Below are 14,911 nucleotides of genomic sequence, written 5' to 3'. Positions count from 1 at the left end.
ATGTCTGTTTTGTATTGAAAATGTCCTACAAATCTACAAATTAAGATGGATGTGAATGACTTGACTGTGAAACATATGTGTTAGTATAAGTTGCTTTTACAATGCAGGAGAGATCTAGGAAAGGAAGACAGAGACCTGTAAACCCAGTAGCGTGCTGCATTTCTTCCTCAGGAATTCTCGAATGAGATGGCAGATCAGGTTGTCCATTCAGATGTTTTCCCATTTCACTCTCTCTCTGGAAGAAAAGGTAGATCTAAGCTAGCAAGAAGAATCCTACTAGCGGTTGTGAGGCCTGATTTTTATGCCATTTTCAAAATATTGTTGTTACGTACCAAAGATATAGAATGTACTAAGAGGTTTTGATTCTAACATTAATAAAAGTATAAAAGAAAATGCGGCCAAAACATACATTTGTCACCTATTTGGCAAAGTGCTTTTAAGTTCTAGCTGTCAGAAGGATTTCAATATAAGAAATACTGAGACTCTTAATTTTTTTCTTCTTAAATTTTTGCCTCTTTTAACAGATATTTGAAGAGGCAAAGTCCTAAAAATGCTGTGTCTCTACATTGTTCCTTTCAGAATTAGAGTTTTTCACCAGATTAGCTGCTGTTCTGTTTCTGATGAAGAATAACTTTGCCTAAACATCGTAGGAAATAATTGCATTTGGGCACACAATGAGACTTCCTGGACTGGTGAAGAAAACACACCTTCCCATTGTCCTTTTGTTGTGTCAGTAAGCAGTCATTTTCTTCAAAATATGGTAATTGCTGTCATGGTAACAAAACAAAAACACAGTGTGGCAACTGTTCTCAGCATTGTACATGTGATATCTCTTCTGACTGTAAAACACTTCAGTTTTTAACCAGGGCAAGAGGTGTCCCCTAGTTTAAACCTAGTATAGACAGATCATTTTTTCTGGACAATGGTCCAGGTGTGGGGGCTTTTTCATTGAATTCTATTAGGCAGATGGGTAGCAGGTTAATTTTAGAGGTGGGAAGGGAATGACAGGCCAACCAGTACAAAGTAATCAACTTACTTCTACTAGCTACTTGCACTAGTCCTGAACACCTCTGCAAATAACTAGCTGGGATTGGATTGGCACTGAAATTCTGGGGGCTCTGGCAATAACCAACCTAGCCCTTCTGTCCTTCAGCACCAGAAGAAAGCAACAAACTTCTTCACAGAAAGTGGTGGTCACGCTGCAACCGGTGGAAAAAAGGTTCCTCAGATGACTGTAGCAAAACAGCCAAGAAAACAGTGGGAAGGAAGGTGAGATAAGCTGGCAGGGAGGGAACACCTTTGTGAACAATGGGGGCAAATTATGAACCAAGAGTTGGACAGCTTTTGTGTGTGACTTTTTTCTTGGGCTTTTGCATTAACAATTTAATAGTAATGTGCCTTTTTTCCCTCTGCCTTCTCTGCACCAACTACCAACAACTTATAAGAATTGTAAAGAGCACCCTGTAACATCCAACTCTGAGGAAGGCAATTCATATACTTCTGGATATTAGAGAACGTTTCATTGTAAATGATTGTCTTAGGATGTAATTCTACTGAGTTGCGGAGAAGATGGAGCTTGAGATTCCTTTTAGACAGCAGATTTATCTCCTGTTCTGAGGAAGGTACACGGACCTTATCACATTTTGATTTGGTTTGAGGCAGGAGGCTTCAAAGAGGTGAAAGAAAGACGTTTGTAATGGGGGTTTAATTAGTTTCCAATACTGTTCAATAGAATTTTAATTCACAAAATTCTGTGGCATGTCACATGCTACCTAAAATCTGAGGGAGCGTGGAGAGTAATATTTAGCATAAAAAAATCCGAAAAAAATGTTTTCTCCCTTCATAAACTTGAAATATGCTCTTGACAATTGAGAGGGGAAGGTGCAAAATGAACATAGTTCTAACTTGGACAAGAGGAAGATAAGCTATGCTAGCTGATGTTTTTCCTCTTATCTTATGATACTGACGCTCTTACCAATAAAACAAACATTTTGAGTCATATGATACAAAATTATTACAAGGGGTACCTACTGGATCACAGTTTGTTTTCCTTTGAGTAACAGTTTGTTGCTAGAACACTTGATGACTTCTTAACTGGTTTTAACACAAGTCACTGGTCTACTTTTTCTTCATCACCTTACTTTCTCACCTTCTTGCAGCTACAATTTACCCAGCAGTGCAAAATGTGCTACGAAAAACTTGAATAAATCTGTACCTGTCTTTGATAGAAATAAGCATAAACATGTCATCCAGAATCAGCATTGTTATCTCTGCAAAGCCGATGTGTAAATTATTAGATTAAGGAAACAAAAAATTCTGGGGGTTAGCGGGAGGGAATGGGTTTTTCTGGTATTGTTTTTTGGTAGCTTGGCCATAGTAAAAAGAATTGCTGGTATTTCCTACATGCACAGTCATTACACATTTAAAATTCCATATCTTTTATCAGAGCAACCGTTTACTAGAATTGATAATCTCATAAGCAGAGACAAGGTATTCTGCTTTTAAAAGTTTAGAAATGCTTTTCTTAAAATCATTTTGCTGTTTCAAAGACAAAATCTGATTAAAGCACTGTTTCTATCGATGCTATGGATCCCTACAAACTCTTTTTTTAAGTCTGTCACACTGTGTCTTACGTGTAGAATTAGGCCATTGCAATATCAAGAATGTACCTTTTTCTGTCTGCCTTGAAACTTGCTCAAATTTAGTCATGTTTTTATGATGCTTATTACACTAAGGCCAAATTCCCAAATATTACCTGCATTGGGTATATTTTTCACCTTCCTACAGTTACCGCGTGTATCTTTGCTAACTTCCTTCCCTCATTTAGTCAGTGTTATAAGGATTTAGTAAGAGAGTGCCTACTGCTTGCCTTCCCCTTCGCTGCTCAGGCAGTAAGGAGAAACAGATCAATATATATTGATTGAAATGTAGGTGAGGAACTGAAGGGGAAACAGTCCAGGACTCTAAGACTGTTGTGAGATTGATTGATAATATAATGCACAGTAAGCAAGCCTTTCAGTCTCTGAGATGTTTGCCTAGTATATTCAATTAAAATATTTTAACTGTGGGGTTGTTTTTTTTCCTCATTCCTTTTCAGGCAGCCAAAAGCCAAGCACTTGCAAGCCAAGTACTTGTAATAAGTGTATTTCAAACTTTGATGACCACTGTAAGTGACTGAATAACTGTGCGGAAGTCAGAACTTACTGGTGTGTGTTTTACAGTCTTTCTTTCCAGTGGTCTTCTGAATCATATCTCACTTCTTGTCAGGGTTAAACACGTCCACTGCAAATCAAACAATACCATCAGCCTTTTTTCAGTAGTTGATAGAGAAATCACCTTAGAAATTTTCACTTCCCTTCCACATAAATGGCAGGATTTTCCAGCTCTTGCTGTGCTTCCAGTTTGTTTCTAGTCTACCTGTAAATATCTTGAAGTTAGGCACCAACTGCTTTGATTTCTACTTGTTTTAAAATAAATAACTCACTAACTCATCGTCCGGTTTTGGGGTTAATTGTTCTGAAAATCAGGGACTACTTAATTGATTTGGAAGCACAAGACAAGTGATCTGACAGAATTGCTTCTCTTCAGGTAAGTTCTGAATTCAAAACCTTGTCTTTTCCCTGATCCCTCTCGTCCTGCAAATGAGAATAGGCTTGGTATTTCTAACCTAACATGGTTGCCTGTTTATCCTGCTAAACAAAACTCAGCCCCTTGTGAAAATACATGGACTAGCACAACCTATGCCGGGTTTGCATTCCAGGAGTTCACAATGGTCCTACTCCAGTTCTGTACGTACCCTGGTGAGAAAGATGGCGAGGTTTCCTTACCACAGTATGAAATACAGTAATCAGACAACCTCCTTCACTAGTTGAGCATTTTTCATGCACTATATAAATATTTGTTCCATCTCATTTGCTGGGAGATATAAGAAAAAAAAATAACAGGAGGTGTGCAAATCTTGAAGTATAATTTTTTGAAATGTGTTTAGATCTTATCTTTAGCATGGTTGCAGAAGAAATAGGAAGTTTGAACTTCTAAGTTTAGGCAAGCTAAGTGTCGAATGTATGGAATAGAACAAAGCTAAAACCAACTGCTTGTAATTTCGTGTATATTTGGTTTATATAAAGAAAAATTGGAAAATATTCTATATTCTATTCTGTTAGTGTGCATGATATCATATCTAAAAATTTATATGTACAGGGCTCATTCTTTAAAATATTAAGCCTGCTGAAATATCTATTATATCTATTATGCAGGTATTTTCTTGATCTGAGTTTGTCTTTTTTTCACACAACTTAAGAATGCTAATTTAATAAAGGGAAAAATATAATATTCTGTCAAATGTCCACTGGCAAGATTTGTATGAATTGCAAAAGAGTTGAAATTGGTATCTTACATATTCTGTATGTTGCTTGACCTTTTTTCTGCTAACACTGGACAAAATACTGATCACGGTGAAGATGATTTGACTTAAACCGAGGCAAAATTTCTAGCAGATATTCAGCATTCTCTTTTCTGTCCTATCATCTACTGCCAAACTATCAACAGTAGGAGGAAGCTGGTCAAAAGAATTTGAAACTGGCTAAGAGAGAGAGGGGGACAAGACGTCGTATTAGGAGTCTGCAATGGGGATAATGGGGCAGGACGGGCCTTGGTCTTCACATTAAGTCTGACTAATTTTTCTTGTGAGCAACCAGATGACTTTTCTTCCTCACTGCTTGGCCTCCATCTAAGGAGAGCAGCAGTTGCCTAAAGTACTAAAAATCTGGAGGTTGACCATTATTTAATGCATTGAAAAATTCAGCAATGAGTCATGTAGATCAGTAAGGCTGTGGAAAGCGATTCATAGTGCTACAAAAAGCGTAGGAGGGAGAGAGAGGAGAAAAAAAGTAAATGTTCTGGTAAAATAGCAGTTGACCATCTCCCCTTTCTGCCACGCTGTGCAAAGGCAGAGCTGAAACTAAAATTGGAGTTTGTAAAATCGTAACATTACAGTTTACAAGATCCCTCCGTTTTGACACTTGGAAGTGAAATGGCAGTTCCTCAAATGTCTTGGAGATCTTGTGGATTTGTATATTTCCTTGGACATGTTTGGACATCTGCCCATTGGGTAGTGTGTCTTTTGTTGCATGTTGTACATTTAGCCAGACTGAGTTGGCACTGCACAGTGCTAGAGAAAGCTGGTTAGAGAAAGTTCCATTTCTAGGTCACCTGTTTGCTTTGTCACTTTTGTTAATCCATGCGAATGGCTCTGGAGTTAAATACCCACACCCATAAGTGGGTATACATAGGGTTGCATTTTGGAACCTCTGGACAAAAAACACTGCACTCTGTCAGCTCCAAACAGCTTCTATATTTTGGAAGTAGTGAGAGATCTTCCAATTAATACATTTTAATACCATTATATACTAAACAAAGTACTAACAAAGGTTCTTCTTTTGTGCTTTGAGAACAATCCGAAGCTTGTAATATTTTTTGAGGTTTTGTTTTGTTGTTCTTTTCTACTTTGTTGTCCTTTTTCTGCCACCTCTGGAGCCAGAGTTCTGAGGGGTTTGTTTTCTTTTCTTCTGGTCGTTAAACTACAAGGTGAAACCTGTACCATTGAACTCATGCAATATGGGTTAAACTGCTTCTGCCATAAGACACACAGAAACCTTTTAATATCATTCCTCATGAATGAAATTACTGCATAATTTTTGGAGGATTAACATTTCATTGCTTCTTTTAAAACAAAGTTAAAATCCTCTAGATCGTGACAATGAATTAATTAGGAGTCTAATCTGTGTGCACAGGCTTTCTTAACCAGTAATGTGTAACTTCTGTTTCTAATTATTTGCACCTTTAGGTCTTCTGTTTTAAGGTGTTTCCTTTGTCTTAGGGCTTGGCCAATATCAATAAAATATAAATATTTATACTGGCCTTTGAATTGTTAACTGACTCAAGCAATAGCTTAGCAACTGAGATAACATAGCAGGTTATTTCTAGCATTCTGTTCTTACATGCTACTTTGCTGCCAGAAATGCTAAGGAAAGGCTTCAGAACAAATCATCTCCTAGCCCTTTCTGGTGTACAGGGGCTAGAACATTGTTGAAGTTTACTACTGAGCAAACTGGCTTAGAGTGACTTATGACCCTTTTCAGTACTATTCCTGATGTAATTTAGGGTGTTCTTGTAACTTGATTTAAGAATTAACTGAATTTATGAAGTTATAACATTGTGGCTGTGATGAACACAGAAAGGCTTGTTGATAATTGTAACAAATTACAATGCTGTAGGCATAATTTTCTAGCAGTCTGAGTTAGCAGATCACCATGGACTTGCTATTACCTGAAGCCCTGTATGTGTGTGTATCTTATGTCAGTATTTGTAATACATCCATGTACTTCAGAAAAAGAATAATGTAAATATGTTGCAATAATTCTCCATTTTAAAGTTCTTCTTTTGCTTCTTTTCTTTGTATTTTTTTAAAGAAACTATATATGTCTATAGTTTCCATTAATGCTTTTTTAATTGATGAAAAAATATAGGCATACTTTCTTGATATGGTTTAGAGATTGATCAGAGAAACATATTTTATTTTCTAATAAAAACCCCAGGATGATTTTTTTTTTATTTTTCTAATAAATAACCTCCTATACCCAGAAGTAGATATCAGTATCTTGATAAGCTTGAGTTGTGTTTTCTTGGAGTATTTGCTGTGAATCCCCCTTAAAAATTAAACAGCATCTGTACTAACAAAATAGCTTTGCACTGTAATGCACTCAAGCAATCTCTATCTCATTCAAAAAAACCAGCAGGAGCTGTAAAAACTGCAACAGATGTGAAAAAACATATTATTATGGTAACAGAGAAATTTCTCTCATTTGCAATATACAGTTCTGCCAGATATTCTGCATCATCTTTTTCTCTGAGTGGTATGATGGATTGTAGTTTTCTCGTAAAGAGTTGCTAGGATAATTCTGACAGGAAGCCAGCAGAACACCCTTATGGCTAGTAGTATAGTAGAATTGTAAGTGAGGTAGAATTGCGACTAATACGACTCTTGGAGGAAAACTTTTTTCTTCCTCTCAAGTAGTGGGTTGATACTTCTGTAGTCAGGCTCTAGCACTGATTATGTTGACTGCTCTACCTATTTATAAAGTGGAGACAAGGATGGGAATACTAGCAAACACAAGGAAATTTTCTGAGTGTCTGACCTTTTTCCACCTGGTAGTATTTAATTATACATCACTCAGTCTTGTCTGTCTAATTTAGGTATATCTGGAGGTCCAACTACTTTGGGGTTTTGCAAATTGTCAGGCAGCCTCATGTTACTGTCCTTAGTTGGCACTGCTGGTATTCTGAACATCTGAAAGTCAAAAAGGCTAGTGAAGGTTCTTAACTACATTTCAATTCATGCTTTATGCTAAGATTTAGAAACTCTATCAGTGTTCTGTTAAGTATGACAACTTTTTATCTTGTAAGCATGTCTAATGTTTGCTGACCCTACAAATCGATGGCTAGATCGATGAGCTGAGGCCAATGGTATGAGGTTCAACACGGCGAAGTGCTGGGTCCTGCACTTGGGTCACAATGACCCCATGCAGCGCTACAGGATTGGGGCAGAGTGGCTGGAGAGCTGCCCGGTAGAAAAGGACCTGGGGGTGTTGGTTGACAGCTGGCTGAATATGAGCCAGCAGCGTGCCCAGGTGGGCAAGAAGGCCAACAGCATAGAATCATAGAATCATAGAATTGTTGAGGTTGGAAGGGACCTTTAAGATCATTGAGTCCAACCTTTAGCCTACCCTGACAAGAGCCACTTCTAAACCATGTCCCTCAGTGCCCCATCTACCCTTTTTTTAAACACCTCCAGGGATGGTGAATCCACCACCTCCCTGGGCAGCCTATTCCAATGTTTAATAACCCTTTCAGTGAAAAAATGTCTCCTAATATCTAATCTAAACCTCCCCTGACGTAACTTGAACCCGTTTCCCCTCGTCCTATCACTTGTCACCAGGGAGAAGAGGTCAGCCCCCATCTCTCTACAACCTCCTTTCAGGTAGTTGTAGAGGGTGATAAGGTTCCCCCTCAGCCTCCTCTTCTCCAGGCTAAACAACCCCAGCTCCCTCAGTCGTTCTTCATAAGGTTTGTCCTCCAGGCCCCTCACCAGCTTTGTAGCCCTTCTCTGGACACGCTCCAACACCTCAGTGTCCCTCTTGTAGCGAGGGTCCCAAAACTGAACGCAGTACTCGAGGTGGGGCCTCACCAGTGCCGAGTACAGGGGGATGATCACTTCCCTAGTCCGGCTCACCACACTATTCCTGATACAGGCTAGGATGCTGTTGGCCTTCTTGGCCACCTGGGCACACTGCTGGCTCATATTCAGCCGGCTGTCAACCAACACCCTCAGGTCCTTTTCTGCCGGGCTGCTTTCGAGCCACTCTGCCCCAATCCTGTAGCGCTGCATGGGGTTGTTGTGACCCAAGTGCAGGACCCGGCACTTGGCCTTGTTGAACCTCATACCATTGGTCTCAGCCCATCAGTCCAGCCTGTCCAGATCCCTCTGCAGAGTCAACCTACCCTCAAGCAGATCAACACGCCCGCCCAGCTTAGTGTCATCTGCGAACTTACTGAGGGTGCATTCAATCCCTTCATCCAGATCATTGATAAAGACATTAAAGAGAACCAGCCCTAGCACCGAACCCTGGGGGACACCACTTGTGACTGGGCACCAACTGGATTTAACTCCATTTACCACCACTCTCTGGGCACGGCCATCCAGCCAGTTTTTTACCCAGCGAAGAGTACACCTGTCCAGGCCATGAGCAGCCAGTTTCTCCAGGAGAATGCTGTGGGGAACAGTGTCAAAAGCTTTGCAAAAATCCAAGTAGATAACATCCACAGCTTTTCCCTCATCCACTAAGTGGGTCACCTTATCATAGAAGGATATTAGGTTTGATAGGCATGACCTGCCCTTCACAAACCCATGCTGACTGGGCCTGATCACCCTGTTCTCCTGCATGTGCCATGTAATGGCACTGAGGAGGATCTGTTCCATGACCTTCCCAGGCACCGAGGTCAGACTGACTGGCCTGTAGTTCCCCGGATCCTCCTTCCGGCCCTTCTTGTGGATGGGTGTCACATTTGCTAACCTCCAGTCAGCTGGGACCTCCCCGGTTGTCCAGGACTGCTCATAAATGATACCAAGTGGCCTGGCGAGCACCTCCGCCAGCTCTTTCAATACCCTCGGATGGATCCCATCCGGCCCCATAGATCTGTGCACCTCCAGGTGCTGAAGCAGGTCCCTCACCATTTCCCTTTGGATTAGAGGGGCTTCATTCTGCTCCCCATCCCTGTCTTCTTGTTCAGGGGTCTGGGTGCTCAGGGAACAACTGGTCCTGTATCAGGAATAGTGTGGCCAGCAGGAGTAGGGAAGTGACTGTACCTCTGTACTTGGCACTTAGTGAGGCCCCATCTCAAATACTGTGTTCAGTTTTGGGCCCCTCACTACAGGAAAGACATTGAGATTCTGGAGTGTGTCCAGAGAAGGGCAACAAAGCTGGTGAGGGGTCTAGAGAACAAGTCTTATGAGGAGTAGCTGAGGGAACTGGGGTCGCTTAGCCTGGAGAAAGGGAGGCTCAAGGGTAGACCTTATTGCTCTCTACAACTACCTGAAAGGAGGTTGTAGCAAGGTGAATGTCAGTCTCTTCTCCCAAGTAACAGGTGATAGGACAAAAGGAAATGGCCTCAAGTTGTGCCAAGGGTGGTTCAGATTGGATATAAGGAAAAATGTCTTCACAGAAAGGGTTACCAAGCATTGGAACAGGCTGCCCAGGGAAGTGGCCTGAGTGACCATCCCTGGAGGTATTTAAAAGATGTGTAGTTGTGGCACTTAGGGACATGATTTAGTGGTAGACTTGGCAGTGTTAGATTTAGTTGGCTCACTCAGCAGCTCTTAAGCAGCTGTGCAAGTTATCTTATACACACTCCAGGAACCTCCTAGACTGTTTTCTCTCTGCTGTGTTTTATTTCCAGTAAATATCTGGTAAGTCGAAGTGAGTCACAAGAGCAAGGGCTAGCAATTGTGAGACTTCTCCCAGCTGCTTATAGAATATTTCATCTGTATCCTCATCCTGGTTGGGTGGTCTGTAACAGACTCCCACCATGAGGTCTGCCTTGTTGGCCTTCCCCCTTATTCTTACCCATAAACACTCAACCCTTTCATCATCATCATCAAGCTCTGGACAGTCAAAACACTCCCTAACATACAGGGCTGCCCCATCACCTCTCCTTCCTTCCTTATCACTTCTGAAGAGTTTATAACCATTCATTGCAGCACTCCAGTTGTGTGAGTCATCCCACCACGTTTCCGTGATTGCAACTATATCATCGTTTTCCAGATACACAATGGTTTCCAGTTCCTCCTGTTTGTTGCCTATGCTGCATGCCTTAGTGTAGATGCACTTCAGTTGGGCTATTGATCCCACCACCTTTTTAGGGGGAGAAGCCCTAATTCCTATGTGACTTTTCTCAGGTACTTCCGTGGTTTCTAACACATCAATAACCCTCGTGTCTTTGCTGCCACGTGGATCGCTGTCCTCTGCCTCCACTGAGTTGGTAGGCAGATCTTACTGTGTGCAAGGAATTTTTGCCCTTTTTATGAAAAAAAAAAACCAACAAAAAAACCCCAAACCCCAAAGCTTTGCTATTTAACTTTACTTTTAAGAAACTTCAAAATATTCTGACATTGTGAGGAGGGAGGGCTGGAAATAACATATCCAAACTGGTTTTAGAATGAAGTTCTGAAAGGCCATGTTAAATTCTCATGCATTTCTGACTTTGCTGGATTTGTACTCACTTCATTAAGGATTTTGCCAAGCTTGAATATCTGTGTTGACACAATTCCTTTGTGTGCATAACATTATTTTCTTCAGAATTTAACTTTCAGTACAGGTTCCTTATTGCTGTCTCAAAAGAAGGAGCTGCCACAGTTCTATCTTTGGATTAGGCAATACGAGATGGAGTAGCAAGTACTACCGGAGACATGCACCTATTTAATACCTCCTTGTGTATGACATTTATTGCTAAGGTGTATTTCTGGTAGCTAAACAGCAAAAAAATAAATAAATCCATTTGTATGTTCAAGGGGCATCTCATCATTTTTTGTGATTACAGTGAATAGTTTTGGATCTGAGAATGAAAACGTCGCAAATTGTCAGAGAGATGCTACAGTTTATTTTCATCACTTATAGTGAGTTAGAGGAACAACACAGCAGGGCACAAGGTATCTAGATTTCTGGAGTGCATTGACAGCAACTTCCTGACATAGGTGGTGGAGAGGCTAACAAGGAAAGGTGCTCTGCTGGACCTGGTACTTCCTGTGGAATTTAGATAATGAGGTGAAGTCTCTGTGCTCAAAGAGCAATTAAGACTGGCTTTGCTATCTCTTGTGCAACCCAGGGGAGTGAAGGCTTCTCTGGCTATTACAGGATATATATATATATAACAGGAGTGGTCTTGGGGAGCCAGGACAGCCCTGCTTTTCGTCAGCAAAGACATTAAAATCAAGATAACAGAGACTTTGTGTAGTTCTTTGTTTCCTTGAGAGGCTACCATGCCAGATAATTGATGTTTGCCTCATTAACTGTGAAATGCGTATTAAAGTTGACACCCCTGTATATGCTAATGAAGATTTTAGAGATCATGCTAAACATATATGACTATAGCACTTGTCTCTCCACGCAAATCATACTACACGTCACCTAGGGGAGGGAAACCTCATAATTTTGGGGATAAAAGGATGGGGAAAGTGACTGTTAAATTGGGAGAGAAGAAACTAGATACCTGACGGACCAGTCGACGGGCTGCTTTCTGTTCCTCCACCCCAGACAGGCACTCCTTTCTGCATAGGCACTGCACCTTTCACCCTCTGGTGAACGTTACCCCGAGTTGTTATATCATCATTATTTTTGCTAGCAATATTAACCTTAGTTAATTAGCGCTATTGGAGTTAGTGAATTTATCAACAGCAATCTCGAATCTGTTCTGTTGCTCTCAATAAACTAACAAATTTTGATTATTTGTGAATCTCATTCAGTGAAAGTACTTTTGCTAGGACTCTGACAGACAAATATTGGAACTGTTATTATTTTTGCTAGACTAATTTCGATTACTTGTGAATCTGACTCAGTGAAAATCCTTTGCTGGGACCCTGGTAGTAAATCAGCAAAAGTTCTGGGACTCTGACAGACAAATATCAAAACTACAGTCCTTTTAATGTGATGCTTGCATACCCCCAACCAGTTCTTCCTCACTTCCTTAGTTCCTGTGAGCTTTGGACACAGTGAAGATGGGATGGTGGAGTTCAAGACAGTAAGAGGGGGTAGCAGGGCAAATAGCAGGAACAACGGACGTGGATTTCAGGAGAACAGGCCTCTTCAGAGATCACCTCGGAAGAATCCCATGGGATATGGCCCTAGAGAAAAGGCGGGGTCCAAGAAAACTGGTTGATATTCAAGGATTACCTCCTCCAAACTCAAGAACGGCCCATCCTGACAAGTGTGAAATCAAGTAAAGGTAGCAGAAGGCCTGCATGGATGAGCAAGGATCTCCTGACCAAACTCAGATAAAAGGAAACGTACAGGAGGTGAAAGCCGGGGCAGGTGACCCAGGAGGAGCATAGGGATGCTGGCTGATCATGCAGGGATCTATTTGAGGCTGAATCTGGGAAAGGAGTGTGAAAAGCAACAAGAAACTGTTCTACAAGTACATGGACAGCAAAAGAAAGACTAGAGGAAATTTGGGCCTGGTGCTGAAAGTAGCAGGGGGCCTGGTGAGAAATGACAGAAAAGGCTGAGGTACCCACTGCATTCTTTGCCTCAACTGGTAAGACTAGCCTTCAGGAATCCCAGGTCCATGAGACCAGAGGGAGCTGGCCAGTATTGTTGTGAGGACACTCTTGATAATGTTTGAATGATTACGGCAACCAGGAGAGGTTCCTGAAGACTCTAAGAAGGCAAATGCCATTCCTTTCTTCAAGAAGGCATTACAGGCTGGTCAGCCTCACCTCAATCCCTGGGAAAGCAGTGGAGAAAATCCTCCTGAAAAACATTTCCAAACTACTTAAGGACAAGAAGATGATCAAGAGTAGTCAATATGGATTTACAAAGGGGAAATCATGTTTAACTAACCTGATAGCCTTTTACAATGAGGCAACCAGCTTGGTGGATGAGGGGAGAGAAGTGGATGTTATTTACTTCCATTTTAGGAAGTCTTTTGACATTGTCTCCCATAACATCCTTGTTGGCAAGCTCACAAAGTACGGACAAAATAAGTGGACAGCAAGGTGGATTGAGAAATGGCTGAAGGGCCAGGCCCGTACAGAGTCACAGAGGTCAGTGGCACAAAGTCCAGCTGGAGGCAAGTCGCTACCAGTGTACCCCAGGGGTTGATACTGGGTCCAGTCCTGTTTAACATCTTCACTAATGATCCAGATTATGAGGCAGAGAGAGAAGCTCAGCAATGTTGCAGATGATACAATACTGTGAGGAGTGAGTGATGGACCAGATGGATGTGCTGCCATTCATAGGGACCTCACAGGCTGGAGAACTGAGCAGAAAGGAGCCTCATAAAGTTCAACAAGGGGAAATGCAAAGTCCTGCACCTGGTGAGGAATGACACCATGCACCAATGCATGCTGGGAGACTACTGGCTGGAAAGCAGCTCTGCAGAGAAAGACACTGGCATCCTTGGTGGACTAAAAGTTGTTCAGGACCCAACAATGCACCATCACATTTAAGGCAGCCATCTGTGTTCTGGGCTGCATTCAAATAGCTTTGCCAGCAGGTCGAAGGAGGTGATCCTTCGTCTCTCATCAGTACTGGTGAGACACATCTGGAGTGCTGTGTCCAGTTCTGGGCTCCCCAGTACGAGTGAGATATGGACTTACCGGAGCAATTCTAGCGCAGGCTGATAACGATGATGAGAGCATTGGAGCATCTCTCATACAAGGAGAGGCTGAGAGAGCTGGCGAACAGGAGGCTCAGGAGCAATCTCATCAACGTGTAGAAATACTTGATAGGAGGGAGTTAAGAAGAGGGAGGCAGATTCTTCTCAGTAGTGCCTACTGACAAGGTAAGAGAAAATAAGCAGAGATTAAAAACATGTTTTATTGGTTTCTTAGTTTTGATACTCCCCTTCCCCCATGCTGTTCTGGCTACCTCAGGAAAACGTTACTTTCCACTAGTCTTCTCAAGGAAGACTGTTTATACAACCCAATGACCCATTGGTACACTCATGTATCTACAAGAAGGATTACCCTCCAGTCCACCTTATGTTGAGATAAGTTCAGATTTTTTTACAATAATTGGTGGTCATTCTTTATATTTTCCCTCAGATAATTATACATTTGGTCATCTCCTCTGAGCCTTCTTCCATTGTGGGTGTTTGTTGGTCGGTTACAGTGGTTCAAGATCAGAGTAACTAAGTAGTAAGGAGGAAGAGTCATCCATTGTATAAAATGTTAGGACTTGAAGACAGATAAGTTAATTTTCATTAAGATTCAAGTGAAATAAGATTCTTCAACCTACAGATATATATCTTGAAAGTTGCAGCTGCAGGCTGTCATACATTGGCCTCCTTTCCCATGTCATTTTGCTGTTCTTCTGCCAGATCTCTTTTGGTTTTGTTTTTGATCTGTTCTGAGCAATTTACTGTCTTTATTAGTTTCTTTTAAATTTTTAGCTGATTTTTGTTTACTTTTAAAACTTCTTAATGAAGTCTGAATTCCAATGGTTTTGTATGTTCCAAATTAGGAAAAATATTCTATTTGAAAATATGCAAGAAAATGTATTTTAGACGTGGGAAATGGGGACATTTGAAACTGACTAAGCATTGCTAATACTTCCCCAAAATGGAGAGTTTCACTGGCTGA

The sequence above is a fragment of the Chroicocephalus ridibundus genome, chromosome 2 (assembly GCF_963924245.1).
Source record: "Chroicocephalus ridibundus chromosome 2, bChrRid1.1, whole genome shotgun sequence".
In the NCBI taxonomy this organism is placed as follows: domain Eukaryota; kingdom Metazoa; phylum Chordata; class Aves; order Charadriiformes; family Laridae; genus Chroicocephalus; species Chroicocephalus ridibundus.
This window is presented reverse-complemented; position numbering follows the sequence as displayed.